Source organism: Anas acuta, chromosome 2 (assembly GCF_963932015.1).
Source record: "Anas acuta chromosome 2, bAnaAcu1.1, whole genome shotgun sequence".
Classification (NCBI taxonomy): domain Eukaryota; kingdom Metazoa; phylum Chordata; class Aves; order Anseriformes; family Anatidae; genus Anas; species Anas acuta.
This window is the reverse complement of record NC_088980.1, coordinates 111,768,626-111,784,177: the sequence shown is the minus strand read 5'-3', so window position 1 is coordinate 111,784,177 and position 15,552 is coordinate 111,768,626. Positions and strand designations below refer to the sequence as shown.

The 15,552-nt window shown below is 35.9% G+C and overlaps 2 long non-coding RNA genes across 7 annotated transcripts; both read left to right on the top strand.

Moving 5' to 3' along the window:
- Positions 1-345: 345 nt before the first annotated feature.
- On the top strand, positions 346-10,844 carry LOC137851013 (uncharacterized). 6 transcript variants are annotated; one of them, XR_011092950.1, is made up of 5 exons: positions 349-2,228; positions 2,312-2,372; positions 7,841-7,935; positions 9,119-9,246; positions 9,576-10,844. It is a non-coding gene; the product is annotated as an uncharacterized lncRNA (long non-coding RNA). The 6 variants fall into 6 exon arrangements; XR_011092951.1 differs by having other exon boundaries at positions 351-2,228; positions 2,312-2,341; XR_011092949.1 differs by having other exon boundaries at positions 346-2,186; positions 2,312-7,935.
- An 874-nt stretch (positions 10,845-11,718) lies between these two features.
- On the top strand, positions 11,719-14,906 carry LOC137851012 (uncharacterized). Its single transcript, XR_011092947.1, has 2 exons — positions 11,719-11,827; positions 14,156-14,906. It is a non-coding gene; the product is annotated as an uncharacterized lncRNA (long non-coding RNA).
- The last annotated feature ends 646 nt before the right edge of the window (positions 14,907-15,552 follow it).

The following is a 15,552-nucleotide window of genomic DNA, read 5'->3' as shown; positions in this document are numbered from 1 at the left end:
CCTATGAAAGCTTTTTGATTTGCCAAGTTAGAAATCTACTCAGTCTTGTGGAACAATATTTTCATCTTTGAGTTCATAATGTAAGATGAAACACTTCTTAGGGATTCCTAAATTCAGTCCTCAGACATAGCCAAAGTAGCAGACATCCTTTTTCCAAGTGTGAAGGATTTTCCTTTGTTTTCTTAGCAACATCAGTGAATATAGATATTAGATTGCCATTATACTATACTATAGTATAGTATATATATAGTATATATAGTTATATATATACTATATATTGTTATATATATAGTACATATAGTTATATATAGTAACTAATGTATTGAACTCCAAAAATATCTTTTAAAAAGGATAATTCCAGTGACTAAATCTATTCTATGCTATTGTGTTTGAAGCTACGCTCTTTTATTCTGATATTTTCAGAAGGCTTTGTAAGGCTGTGGAAATCCTGCAAATATCAATTCCCCCGTCCCCCCCTTGTCCTTTGTTTTCAATTTAATTGACTGCAGATCTTTAACACAAACACTTTTTTTTTTTTTTTTTTTTATCTGCATTTTCTCTTTTCCCTTCAGGTATTTGTGTGGTTTGTGTGGGGGTAACATGAAAAATCAAAGAACAGAAAAATAGAACTAGACTGATAGAACAGGGAGCTCAGTATCCTTCCACTTGAGTTCTTCTGGGTAAAAGCACTCTAACATGTGGAAGACTCAACTCTAATTCACCCTTCTGCTTCTCAGCCTCCAATTACAAGGTATTATAGAAAAAGCACTTTTGATCTCTTCTGTGACAATGTTATGCTTCATGTGAGAAAAACAACCTGGAGAAATGACTGGAAGTGGAACCTACAGTCCTGAGGAGTTGCTCTGTCTTCCAGGAATACTTGGCATTTTTGCAGATAGGGACGGATTCAACTGATTCAACAGATTCAATCATGTCTCACAGGAATGTGTCAGGCAGGGTTTGTATATCTACAGAGAAGGAGACTCCAAAACTGTCCTGGGCAGCCTGTTCCAGTGTTCTGTTACCCTCACCATGAAAAAGTTTCACCTCATATTTAAGCAGAACCTTCTATATCCCAGCTTGCACCTTTGCCCCTTGTCCTATCATTAGATGTCACCGAGAAGAGAGCTCAGCCACCATGGTGAGCAGACCTTCTACCTGAGAACAGGAGGTCTCCCAGCTGCCCTCCTCCCCTGGCGGCAGCAGGCTCAGGCACTCCCTGCAGCCAGAGGCCTGAACAGCCATATCTCTATCTATACTATGGAACAATATGGATGACAGAATGTAATTTATTAAGCAGTTACTGCACTAAATAATTTAACAAATTAATTTAAAAGAAGAGTGTTCTTCATGACAATGTGCTTATTTATTTATTTGGTTTACTGGAAGTGTTCTGGTGTGGTGAAAGAAAGGAAGCTCTGAAACTACATGCAATCCTTGTTTGGCAATGTACATCCTAAGTTTCACAGCATGGATAATTTTCGTCCTATGCTTGCAGTGTAAGAACAATATGTTGTGTTTAAGTATTTAGATTTTTCACATAAGAGCAAAAGAGGTAACAGCAAATGGATTGTAACATAATTGTTCCTGTTTCATCCATGATATGAAAACTATGCACAGCTTGCTGGCAGAGTGACACAACAGAAGTGAGAGTAAAATACTTTTTCCCTGACTGTAACCTTGAATTACATTCCTAGATGGTAAGAGGTAAACCAAACTTACTTGTGAGGAAAGTGAGAGCAGTCCTGTTTTTCCCCCTTCTGCTGGTGGTGGGTGGGGGCTTCAGGGGCAGCTGTGTGAGGGAAGATGAGGGCTAGTTCCAATTGGTTCCTGCCAGCTCCAGAGTCCCCACTGCAGGGCACAGCTGAGCCTATCACACTGAGGGGAAGCGTATTTAAGAAGAGAAAAAAAAAAAAAAAAAAAAGCAAGAGAAACAACTCAGTGAGCACCAAAGTTAGATAAGAAGGAGCAGCCTGTGAAGGAGACTGCAGCAAGGCAGGTATTGCATGGTCCCCTGCAGCCTGTGGACCATGCTGGAGCACATATGCACTCAGCAGCCTGTGCTATGATCCACACTGAAAGCAGGAGAAAAGCGTGGGGAGGAAGGAGGAAAAAGAGAGGAGCTACTGCGGATTGACCATAAACCCCCCTTCTGCATCTGGCTGTTCTGCTTGGAGAGGAGGGAGGTAGAGGAGACAGAAATGGAGGAGTGAAATTGAGCCTTGGTGGTGGAGTATTGTTCTAATGTTTTCGTGTTTGTTTCTGACTACACGACACTATTTTAATTAGCACTATTTTTTTTTTTTTCCAGGTTGAGTTGTTTTGCCTGTGACGGTAACTGGTAAATTTTCACCTGGTCTTTATATCAACCTGTGAGTTATATCCCCTTGTCCTGTTGAGAAGGGAGTGGATGGATGACTCTCCAAGGCTAACTTACCACATCTCTATTAATTGTAACCCCATATTGGTTTAAAAGGCATGTTGTCTGAGATAATCAAAACTAGATGCACTTCAGCTGTATCTGAGAAGAAAACTCAGAAATGAGCACACGGTGAGATCACATGGATGAATGGGAGAGATTTGTAAAAATTTTGGTTTTGTTCTTTTCTTGAAAAGTTTCTGATAATATAATATGTGGTTAAATTACTAAGTACTTAAAAAAAATTAGCCCAAAAGTTGGATGGAAGACAAGTATACTTATATTTTTATGAGCAAAAGTAATGCACTGATGTTAAAAACTGGCATGTTATCTTCTTAAATTGTGATCAATTAGTTATTTTTCATAAAGCAATCTAGAAATAGCAAACTAGTTAGTCAGTGTTAAGACAGATTTCCATCTCTGATGATTCATTTACATAGAAGTAAAATATTGAGATGCAATGATGTGTCAAGATTAATGCAGAACAATATCTTATTCTAGGAACATCAGATATTTATCCCTAGGTAAGGTAGATTGGTTTGCTAATTTCAAATTAACCTCCTCTGCCCTGGCCATAAATTGTGAGCATGGTGCTTTCTAAATTAATGCTGAGTTAGGTGCTATTCTGATGCTGCATAGGAAGAGCGAGAACAAGATTTTGATGTATAGTTCATCAGGAACTCTCCAAGGGCTGCACTGAGTGCAAAAATAAGGACTTTTAACTATGTTATTGATGTGTTGTACTACTGTCCCAAAAGTTGTCAGTGGTTAAGTCTTTGGGACAGACAGCATGGAATGAAAATACTGCCTTTTGATGTGCTGAAATGAAAGGCTGCTACTCCTTAGGACAATGATTAGTGTAATGCAAGTGATTGAAATTTTGATCCTGAATATGGTAAGGATGTCACCACCAAGCATATTTAATGAGTGCTATGATCTTTATCTGACCTGCAGCAACTTTCCTCTGTAAGGGAAAAAAAAGAAGTTAATAATGATGAGTTAATAGCAGGAAATGTTTTTTTTCAAAACAAGTATATTTTCAGTTTAAGGAGGTTAGTGGTTGTTAAGCAGTCAGTTTTAGGATTTTGTTATAGCAGTTATAGTGTCTGGAAAAAAAAAAAGCTCCAATTATTGAACAGAGCTGACAGATTTGTGCTTATCCTTTTAGATTTAGAATTTTGCTTTAAAACAAGCTAAGCAAGTACTGTAATTCTGTTTTGTAGTTTCTGATTTGGTCTTAATGAGTCGCTGTTACAAACAAATTCAGTTTAGAAACAAAAATCAGATGTTGATGCCAGCAGATGCAGAAATATGGTGTATAATAGTTCCTCATGTATTTCTAGTTTTTGGACTACTGGTGCTTTCGGAAAGCTGTAGTTAACTTAAATGAAGTGATAGAAAACCCTCTTCTGTCAAAAGCATTTCATAAATTTTAAGTGGTTTCTCACATAACGCTTCTGCAATATGTTGCAATGCCTGCTTTAAAATTCTAATTCTACTCTATTCTTCTGTTCCTTCATTGGGATAAGCCTATTGATGTCAATAGTGTTACCTGTAAAAGGACTGCAGGTGATGTTAGGTAAAGTAATTCATTAATAAATTTCTGTTTCAGTTGCCCTAAGTCTTTGGGAAATTCATATGTAGAATTTTTATTTTTTTTCTTTGTGGAGCAAGCAATGTATATTTTTAAGACTGAAAGGAGTTTTACATGTTTTAATAGCTTATACATTTTTGTCTAGGGAGTAGGAAATACTAAATACAGAGTTGAGAAAAAGGCTTTTAACATAGTGCCACCTTACTTTGGTCACCATAACTTTGCAAAATTTTTCTTCTTTCTGTCATACAAATCTCAGGAAACTAGAATCAGTTATGTTTATGTAAAGAAACTAAAGAGACTTCTCAAAAGCAAATTTGGAGCATGAGGTTTTTAAAATAGAAATAGCTTATCACGGTGCCTGTCTAAATCAGGAGATATTACCTGCACCTCCTTGGGATTCAGGACTGAAGTTTGTGCATGGATCTTTGCTTAAAGTCAGATTAATTGACCTTCCAAGTGCAACAGGAGAAAGCTCATTACAGTAAATACAGGTAAATCTTAGAGCCACTGGGATATAATGGGAGATGTTTGGTCTCGAATTCTTTCATATGCCAATCAAACCCGTATTTGTTAAGAATGTGATCTACAAGCATATAGGAGAATTTGGGGAAGATGACTCATTCTCATCTTGTGAAGTATTTTTTTTATAGTAGATAAGAGTATCTTCAATTACTGCTGAGATATGAAATTGTCTAGGTGGTTCCTGCCTTACCCTTTTTCTTATGTGAATGCTATTGCTAGTGGGTAACAGTCTCTCTTACTGTAGCCAAATGAATATTGCATTATTCCATGAAAAATGGAAGAATTTTTGAGGGAAAAATAAAAGCCTTAAGCTAGAATAACTTATATCTGGGGGTAGACTTGGTTTAAGTTGCTTCACATAAATGAATATCTTAAGTTCCCAAGCTCCAACAGGCCAGGTGACTGTCAGGCCTACTCTTTGTTGACCTTTCAGTTGAACTAAAACTTGGTTACATCCCTTAACATGAGATAAACAGGGAAGTAGTTATTTTCATAGATATATTGAAGCTCAGCCATAAGTTAACCAGAAAGGTGATTCGTTCAGGCCTTAGTGCAGAAAAACTGTTAGCAGACATCGGTAGTAGAAATGTATGTTTTATGATTAGGCATCTGCACAAGTGTGTAGCTGCTAATTAACTTCCTAAAGTAAACCATATTAAGTGGATGTTGTGAGAACGGGTAGATTGGTAGGAAGCTAGTAAGAATGCACAAGAAAGAATATACTACATAAATATCTCAGATGACTTGTGTATGGTGTATTGGATAATTTTTAAAGCATATTTTTATAAACTTAAAAGAACTTGAAAGAATAGCATCCATTTCCTGCATCAAGAATCACAAAATGGTTTGGGTTGGAAGCGACCATAAAGATCACCTAGTTCCAGCCCCCCTGCCATGGGCAGGGACACCTCCAACCAGACCAGGTTGCCCAAAGCCCCATCCAGCCCGGCCTTGAACACCTCCGGGGATGGGGCATCCACCGCTTCTCTGAGCAACCTGTTACAGTGCTTCACCACCTTCATAGTAAAGAATTTGCTTCTAATCTCTAAGACATAGTTTTGAAGTTTTATATTAAAGTAGATCACTCTAATTCTTTGAGTGATTAAACTACATAGAATCTACTCACTTAGAATTAAAGTGAATCGAAAATACTGGGCTGTGTAGATTGGTTTCAGGCTGAACGGTTCTTTTTTTTAATGAGAAATACCACTTGGACAAACATTTTTTTGATAGGAATGGAGAACCTTTTTATTTTTTTATTTTTTTTTTAAAAAGCTCAGATTAGAAAGAAATATAAAACATTTTCCTTTGCTTCTGGAATTCAAGCTACTTAGGAAGTTATTGGCCGTGAATTCCATTTTTGTGTAAAGCTTATTTAGACCATAAAACTCCAAGGCTCTTATGTTCTCTGAACTGAAACAGAAAGACAATGGAAACTGAGGTTAAGTGAGAATGATGTGGTACCACTAATCTACTGAGGAGGGTTCTAAAGCTAGGACTACATGGAAGGCACTGACTTCAAATGGAAAAATACCAAACAGGTTTCCTGTCCAGATTTTTTTGTATCAGCAAAGATCCTTTAACAAAACTGAAACTCTAAAAACAAAGGGCTACTCTTCTTTGTTCAATAATATACATTAAAAACAGAGTTGATTCAGAGCTGAAATAGTCTTAATATGCAGGACTCGTTCTGGTTTCTCTGAGTGAAAGGTCAGGCTGCAGGCAAACAGTTTTTTTTCCTGCCTTCTCTGATTATTCAGGTAGCTGGTAAGTTGTACTGGAAAATATCTTGTCTAATCGTAATGTTTAGAACTATTTTGTTCAGACAACTCAAAGGGAAAATGGGTACCTAATGTTTAGTACTTCTGTGACAAAACATTTATCAAATCTCTTTTTCTGGGGACTTCAAAAAGTTTTATTTATTAGTGCAGCTTGCCGCAGCTTGCACTGAATTTATATGTATACATACGTGTATTTTATAATCTGTTAATAAGGGAGCATAGAGAACTTGTGAAGAAAGAACCAGAACAAGCAAGGGGGTAATTAGTCAGGAGAGGAGTCCCTATATATCGTAGCCATCTTACGCCTGCATGTGGCAGCATCAGAACACAAAATAAACATCAAGAAAGTAAAGTATAAACATAAACGAAAGTAAGAACTGAATGGGCACATGGTTCATTTGTCTATTTTGCACTGGTGGCCTCATGAGTGAGGATTCTGCCATGGATCATCTGTTCACAATCGCCGCAGACAGCTCTCCCGTTGTTTCAGAGCATTTGAGAGTGCACCGTTAAGCACAGCACCAATAGTACGTCATCTGGGACTGCAGCTGTTATCCAGAGAGGAGTCAGAAAGGAAGATGAAGAGAGGAGTAAATCAAAAGCAGCCTGCCCTTGGCACTTTTTATATGACGCTCATTTCTCTTTTCTACAAATTTTAGCATTTATGGGAATGCAGAGGATTATCTAAAGTACAGAGATCCCGTAAGCACACTGCCAGTGGGACATACATGTACATACTAGAGTGTTCAGGTTCGAGTTTAGTCAAGTCATGTCATTCAGTCAATGTTGCAGCTGACAATGCAATGCTTATAGGATCAATAGAAAACTGTCTGGTTTCACATGGGGAGACATTTGCAAAGATAGTATGATTCTGATCAACTGCTTTTAACACAGAGAGAAATCCCCGTTCTTTCACTTTCCTGCATCTGGCTGCTTACAAGGAGGCACACTGTTCCCTGTGTCTGCACCTAAACTGAGAAATATAATGAAGGTTCACTTGGATATGGACACAACTCTTACGGACTGTTTGGATGGTTTCCTTTAGAAGCTACAGAGGTAGACCTCAGTGGCAAAACTATTGACAAAATGTAGACTCTTTCTTTATTTTTTCTTTTCTGCACAATGTATCTGAAAGAAACCTTTCTTATTATTCTTCAAGTTCCTTGCCGAATTCAGCTCCAACTGTGCCTTAGCTTTCCTGATCCCATTCCTACGCACCTGGTTATAATATTCCTAGTATACATGTCCCTGCTTCCGCTGTCCATGTATTTCTGCCTATGCTGCTCTGCTTGATATATTATTCTTTATCAAAAACTAAACTCATTTTAGAATTAGAAATGTGATAATATCCATGTACCTAGTTATAGTCTTACAACCGTGCTACATGCCTTAGAGAAAGTGGTAAGAGGACCTGCTGAGTCAAGTGATCAATGATTCAGTGAAGTCACGCTTAGCTTTGTTGTATGTTAAGTAATACCTAATCAAATGCTGTGTTCATCACTTCTTCACTGTATTTCTTAGGGTACTTTGGTTCCAAGTTGAAGAAGCAAAATTTTTATAACTGATCTTGATTTCTCTCCCTTGATGTGATGAATTGGCTGAAGTGTTTTCCAAGGGTAATGTATCTATGTATTTCATGAGTAGCTGCAGGTCTTTGATTGTCTGACCAAGACTCCAAAACATCTTCTTATCTGACATTTACTGCAGAAAATAAGTATAGTTTAAATGGATGAAACATATGATCTGCTGACTAACGGTGATAGAGGCTATTGCTGCAAGTAGCTAGGCATTAGCAAGATGTAGTTTAGTTATAGTGCTATAATTTGTTTCATCCAGGTGTGATGAGCTGGAAGAGATGTGTTTATTGGAAGCATATATTTAAAGATTATGAAGTATTTCAAAATTAAATGTCATTGGATAAAAAAGTGTTCATTAAACATACTGGAAGTGATGATGTAAAATTAGTGAATTTAAATGTTATCTCTAGAAAGTTTGAGGAAACTATTTGTGTTCTCAAAATATGAGATAAAAGTTATAAGGGGACAAAGTTGTAAATTATATATAAATTATTCTCCACTGTGGATTCAGTGAACATCCAGCCTTAACGGTAGTGTATGAAGTTTCTGATGTTTATCTGGCTGGGTCATCTTGTTGCCAAGCCAAGGCAGCACGTCCAAAATGGGTCAGAGGTTGGACTCGATGATCTTGAGGTCTCTTCCAACCTAGAAATTCTGTGTGATTCTGTGAAATCCTCCTTCTCTTTGTGTCTAAAATGCAAATTGCTTTAGGCCAGAGGAAATTCACATGTCAAATAACATTGCCATCCTTTTATTAAAAAAAATAAAATCTTTCAGAAATGTATTTATAGAGATTGAGTGAAATCCCAATGAAAGGAAGTGTAGTATCTGCTGCTCCTTAGGGTGGACATAAGAAACTGTTCTTGTATATATACCAATAACTGCAGAAAACTGGCAACCTTAATTCATGGACACAAGTGCATGGAACAGTTTCGGTAGGTAATACTATTCTTGAGGGGAATAGTGTGAGAAATAGCCTTTTTTTTTTTTTTTTTTTAATAAAACATCAAAAAACAACAACAAAAAAAAACACTTTAGAGTGCTGGAGAGATCAAGAAAGTGCCAGTTGCAACCACAGGAGAGCTAGCAGTATGGCCCTGAAATAAAACAATTAAAAAATGGCGTGTATGTAATGGGCTTTTTGGCCATTTACTGGTTGGTTAATAGTTTGGGATTTATAAACTGTAGGAAACTGCCTTTAGAGATTTTTTGATGTTTTCAGGAAAATCAGGACTTTGTACACTGTTTTAAAGGAAATAAAAATACTTCACAGATGTCTGATACCATCAACAGTTTCTCCTTGGTAACAGAAACAACCAGTTTGCCTCTAAATTTTGGCTAAGAGTCCAGGTAAGAAAAGGAAAGCTTCATTTTATTTGGTGCCCTTAGAGAAGAAAGACAAGCTTTAAGGCATGCTTTGGAGATGTAACAAATGTGGGCTTTAGTGGGTTACTGTAGAAAGTGAGTTCTAAAAATCAAGAAGCATCCCAACACCGTCAACAGCACCATCTCATTTAGGCTGAGTGATCTCTGGGGTATCTCTGATCATAACTGGGGCATGAAATTTTAAGACAAAGAGTTAATGATACCCCCTAATATTCCAATCACAAAATGTCTTGAGCTTTTTAGATTGAAAGCAGCAGTGCACTTTAATCTGAATTTGCTTTATGTATTTACAGGTAAAGAGTTTATTCACTGCTGGAGGGGGAAAAGGAATCTAACAGAGACAAAAAAGAAAGAAACAAATATTCACACAGCTGATGATATTTCATCTAAATGTGACTGGAAACAAAGGACAAAACCTTTGGTTCATAATACGCAGATTGATCAAAATCTATTGAAGTTGAAAGCAGTAGACTATACAGAGATATAAACAGTATTTTCTTACAGTTTATTTGGAATTGCATTTTGTAAGCAGAAAAAGCAGTGTAAAAGGAAGCAGGGCAGTCAGGCAGAACAAGCACCCTGGAATTTTCAAATAGTAATAAAAAATGACTAGAATTGCTGTTTACAGAAATAAAAGCCTCTGTTTTCAAAATAACTTTTTTCCTCAGCCATAGATATTTGAACAGTTTAATAAATGTGGTATTCAAGTGGCAGATACATGCCATTTCATCTTGACTATATTAAGGCTCAGTTTGTACATTTATCAAGATGTTATCTGTCTGGCAAACTAGATCTTCAACTATTGACTATAGAAAGCTATAAAAAATAATATTAAATTGGCTTATTAGCTAATGCTCCCGGTTAACAAAAGCATGACAGAAATAACAGCTTCCTTAGTCACTGTTGCTACAACTAGGTAGTTAAAGCAGGAAGTGGTGATATTGCAGCTTCTGTACAAACACACCAAAAGGAGCGTGGAAATGCTCACAGTGACTACTAAATAATTACAGTGTGGCTCTGCTTTTACTGCACATCAGCTGCTGGCATGTTTTTGTACAGCTGTGTGTCAGCTTTCACTCTTAAACGTATACACATAAGTGAAAAAAGTTTTCACACTTACAAACAGAAAGTTTGTTTCTATTTTTTCCAAATGTGATCCTTCACTGGGTTTAACGGGAATTTTTCATTAAATCCACAGGAAACACATTACCATCCCTTCTCCATCAAGCTTAGCTCTTCCCAGTTCTTGTTACTTGATGGAGTGTTGTCAGTGCGACTGACATTATAGAAACACTCTTCCTATCTTTGCAACTTAACTTAGAGTTGTTGAATGCTTAATTCCATTTAATGGTAATGGCAGTTACTCCATCTAAGGCTGATTATAATGCTTTCAAGTATAACTCTCTTTACAATTACTAATGACTAATTTAGGTTAATCAACCTCTAATATTTCCTGTTGCGCTTGATGTTTCTAGCATGCTTTTTGAGTGGAGGAAAAGGAAAAACAATGCTTGGAGTTCCTGCATAAAAATGTTGTAGTAATGTTATTATGCTGGATTATATGGTGCGAGAAAATTGGATTTGTTATTGTTATTATTGTTATATTGTTATTATGCTGGATTATATGAGGAGAAAAATGGCTGCGTTAGGTTTAGTTATGGCAATGAATTTGGCTTGTAAGTTTTTTTGTCATTTTTGTTAAAACAATCCAAAGGAAATAAAATGTTGTTCATGTAATTAATTCAGTATAGGATTCTTCTGGATCTCCTCTTTTGAGGTTGGTCATAGATAAGCTGGGACTGGGCTGAATATATAGGATGGGTTCTGGAAAAAAGGGAGCAATACTGGAAGTAGCACCTGTGGTGTGGTTAAGATGGCTGAATAAGAACTTAAAGAGCAAAGGTGCCCTACCCCATCTCTTATGAGGCAAGAAGGGACAGCAGTATCACATTCAAAAGTAATATGAAGATTAAAAAAATGGTATCAGGATGTCAGTGTAAATACTGATACTTAGAATAGTGATTAGCATTGAGAGAAGTAGAGATGCGATTAATATCAGAACTTTAGATACAGGAAAAGTAAGTTGGAATCTGCATGAAAAAATACAACCAATTCAATTGTCACCAGAACTGATGTAAATGGAAGTGAGGTAGTTGAGGAAATGTCAAATTAAAAATAACATAAACGAAGAAGCTGAGAGCACGTAGTGTAGCAGATAGTAGTGCATCACTGTTTAAAATATTAAGTATGCATGGCATATTTAATATTAAGTAAAAATACACTATTTTATTCTAGTCCCTTTTTGCATTCTGTAGTTTGTAAGTGAGAAATTGTGGAGGACACCATTGCTGAATTGCTGTACCTGGTTGAAGCATGCACATTTTCATGCCTGCAGAAACATTGTTAGTACTTAAATGCCACTATGTAAAGTATTTCCTCTCTCTGCATTTTGTAGTGGATCTGCTGGAGAAAAACAAGGCTCTGCTACCTGTACTTTGTTCTGAAGGAGTGCTTGACGCCTCCTATGAAAAGAAGTCAAAATAAGGTCTGAAGCCTTTGCATCATAACCTTGTTGACATTATGAAGTTGATTTAAATGTTTAGCATTCATCACAAAAAGATTTTTTAAGGGTTGAGGAAAAAAGGCTAGGTCTCTTGCAGTTCAGGAGCAGAACTCTACAACTCAATTTCATGAGGATGCTGTAAGTCACTGTTAACACAGTTGAACTTTCTATAATTAGCTGTTATCTCTTTGCTAGAGGGAGAAAATAATCAGTTTTATGTATTAGATGATATTTTGAGGAGTCTTTCTGCTTAGGTATATAGCATATTACATTTTTTCCCTTGATTCTCTTGATATATTTGTCCAAGGCATCTGATAACCAGTGTCCTTTTTTTTTTTTTAAAAAAAAAATTTTTAAAGTAAGTAAAGTCATTCAGAATGACTAACATTCTAAATTCTCTTCTGAGTTTAGTCTAAAGTAGAAGGTCTACACATTGTGGAATTTGAATGTGAGTTTTGTTCTGAAACAATTTTGTTAACGCACCGTTAAAGATATTTGTCATACTGTATTTTAAGTTAAGCAGTGGGAGGACTTATTTTTTAAAATCTTTGGATAACTTACTTTTTTTTGGTCACTTTTTATGGAAATTGAGGCAAGTTCAGAAATTAAAAGATTGGGGTATTAAACAGTTTTCCAGACTGGATCAATCGTTGCTTACTATGAAATACTCCAAAATATGTTTTCCGAAGTTTAAAGTTAAGATTCTTTAATTAAAACAGAGTTTACTTTTCCCTGTTTCTGCCTTTTTCTGAATACCTTTAAAAAACATTTGTTGACTTCAGAAATCATATTTCTAACATACCAATATTTTATATTACAGTTGTAGTTCCTTGTGCTGAAATATAGATTATACTAACCAATTACTATTAATCTTTGTTCTATTTCTCATCTAATCTAATACTCGTAAAATGTAACATGTATAAACTAATATAGGCTCTACCTAAAAGAATATGCAAATGGATTTTTTCTCACCTGAATTTAATTACCTGTGTGGGCACTTATAGGAAATTTAAAGAGTATGACTAGTGTGATCTGTTAAGATGTCTGCTTTACTGTGAAGTAGGCCACAGCTCACCTTAGTGTTAATTCTTCCTATTTAGTCTGAAGGTAGTTTCAAGGACTAACTTTAAAATTGGTATTTTCTATTTCTGATGTTGAAGGAGAGGTTAATATTACCTTTAAAGTCTGACAACATATTTGACATGAGTACTTTTGCTAAAAGTCAGAGTATGCTCTTGAATGTTTAAATCAAAAAATAAAGCTTTTCCAATTGCGTTCCGTAGCTGTAACCCCTAAAAAGGTATAAATTCAGACAACTTTAAATCTATTCTGACAAAAAAAGGAAAAGGTTTCAGGGTCTTGCAAGTTTTTGTAGGTATTGTTAGGTATTGAAGACTGGAGGATAGCCAATGTCACTCTGGTTTTCAAGAAGGGCAGGAAGGAGGATCATGGAAAGTACAGGCCAGTCAGTCTCACCTCTGTCCCTGGAATGGACCTGATGATCTTCCGAGGTCCCTTCCAACCCCTACGATTCTGTGATTGTTAGCTTGGTAGAGAAGAGAGTTCCAGTTAGTTCCCCTCATTAATGAAAAGGCAAGAAAACAATCCGCCATTGGGGGTGGGGGAGGTGCTTGAGCAGTATCTAGGTACCAAGTTAGGTTACATATATCAGTAGAATAGCCATAACATGTTTCTTCCTGACCATAATGTGGGTGGCTATAAGAGAAGATAAAGCTGTTACTGCAGGAAGTCTGGATATAGGGAAGAATAAAGGACACTCATTCTTAGGAAACTGTTTTTTAACTCCACTATTCACAGAAAACTTCTTATATAAGAAGAAAAGCCCCAAGTGTAGTTAATGTAATTAAATGAGAACTGCTTTTTCTGATGCATCCTATTTTCTTTTGGATAATTAATATGAACTTCACAGTCAGTAGAATCCTTTGCTGATATGGGTCTGGCCTAGATGGGTAATTCTTTGCTGATATATCTGTTTCTTGGAATTATTTTCTTGGATAAGGTGGATAACGTGAGATAGTGTTTTAGTAGGCTAGGCCATCAGTTTTACATTTGAAAGGCTTTGTTAGAAGAAAAAGTAAACGTTAATAATGAAAATTTCAGTACTACAGCTTCATACACTGACAGTAGAAAATTTCAAGATGGTAGGCTGTGTGTGTGTGTCCACATAGATATACATATGTACATATAAATATACAAATGTGTGTATACAAGGTTTTGGGGTTTTGTTTTTAATCATTTTGGCTGCTCTCCTGGTTTTTCATAATAAATGATGCCTTTATCTCCATTTAGGTACAGATTTTCTGGCAAGGTGGTATCCACCAGAAAGCACATTTATTCACTTGTGGCTAAACAGTGGCATTCATTTCATTGTAATGATATCAGGTACATGTAAGTCCTCATTTCAGTTCTACGTATTTGTAGAATCTTTTATGCATTACTGATTTGAGATTAAAAATAAATGCTTAGATATAGCAGATTTCCTTTGCCATGCCAGTTTGCAGTATTAAGGTTATTTTGGAATCCTTAATTGCCCCTGGAATGTTTAACTTTTCTTTTGCTATACAATCATAACTATAATTTTTTTGAAACACTTTATCTTCTTCTCTTGGTTGCATTTTTTTTAATTATTCCTGGGTTTGCTTTAAAAAATGCATGTAGTCCTTCTGTCTCCTCACTGTCTTTAACACTTTCCTGGAATGCAATCTCTGACTTTTAGAAGAGGATATTGAATCATGCTTACAAAATGCAACTGTGCAAAAAATACCCTGGTGTAGCACATGTCCTTCCTTGCACCGTGACTGTATGCTGTCAAATCTCATATCAAACAGTCATCCAGCATGTATGCTTTTACTGAACCTCGTTATTGTTGTATGTTTCTTCAGTAAGACAAAGAGACATTCTGCTACTCTCAAGTGCTAAACAGTGTTTGGTGGGCCATTTTATTGATCCATACAGTAGCAAAATGTACTGTAAAAGTGGAACACAGAAGATGGCTCTTATCTATAGTATGAACATGTGCAATAAAATTCATTACTGTGAATTTTATTCAGTACTCAGAAATTTACCTGAGTATCAGGACTAAATCATGTTCAAATAGCTAGATGATGGTATTTAGATAATAGTGAAATAAATGTGTAAAAGTCTTCTAGAGGTTTCTTTTAAATTATAAGTATCATAGAAATGTAACTTAATGCACTTGCAACTTTTTTACTTTCCTTCCTGGTTATTAAGTTGTATTTTTTCCTAATATATCAAGGCGGATTAAATTTTTCATATTGTTTCTTCCTAAGATTTCAAAGGAAAATTGTATCTGAGAAAATCATGGATTTTTTTCTTAATAAAGAACTTGAAATTTGTATTTTTGCTATAGCAGATCATAGAGTTCTGTTTAATGTATTTCTCTGTACTTGTATTTCATCTTATATACCTGTACCTTTTCTTTTCTGACGTTGAAAACATAGATATGTTTTCAATGGCTCAGTCTTCAAAATAGGACTATAATTGAAGTTTACAGTTTATTAAAGGAATAGAGGTAAGCAAACAGTGCTGGGTGCGCTGGGAGTCTCTGCTCCACCAAGATGCATACCAGTTATATCAAGCAGCTGATTTTTATGCTCCTAGGCTAATACATATTCATTACTACTTCTGGAAAAAAATAGGGTTATTATAGTTTCTGGAATCCAAAC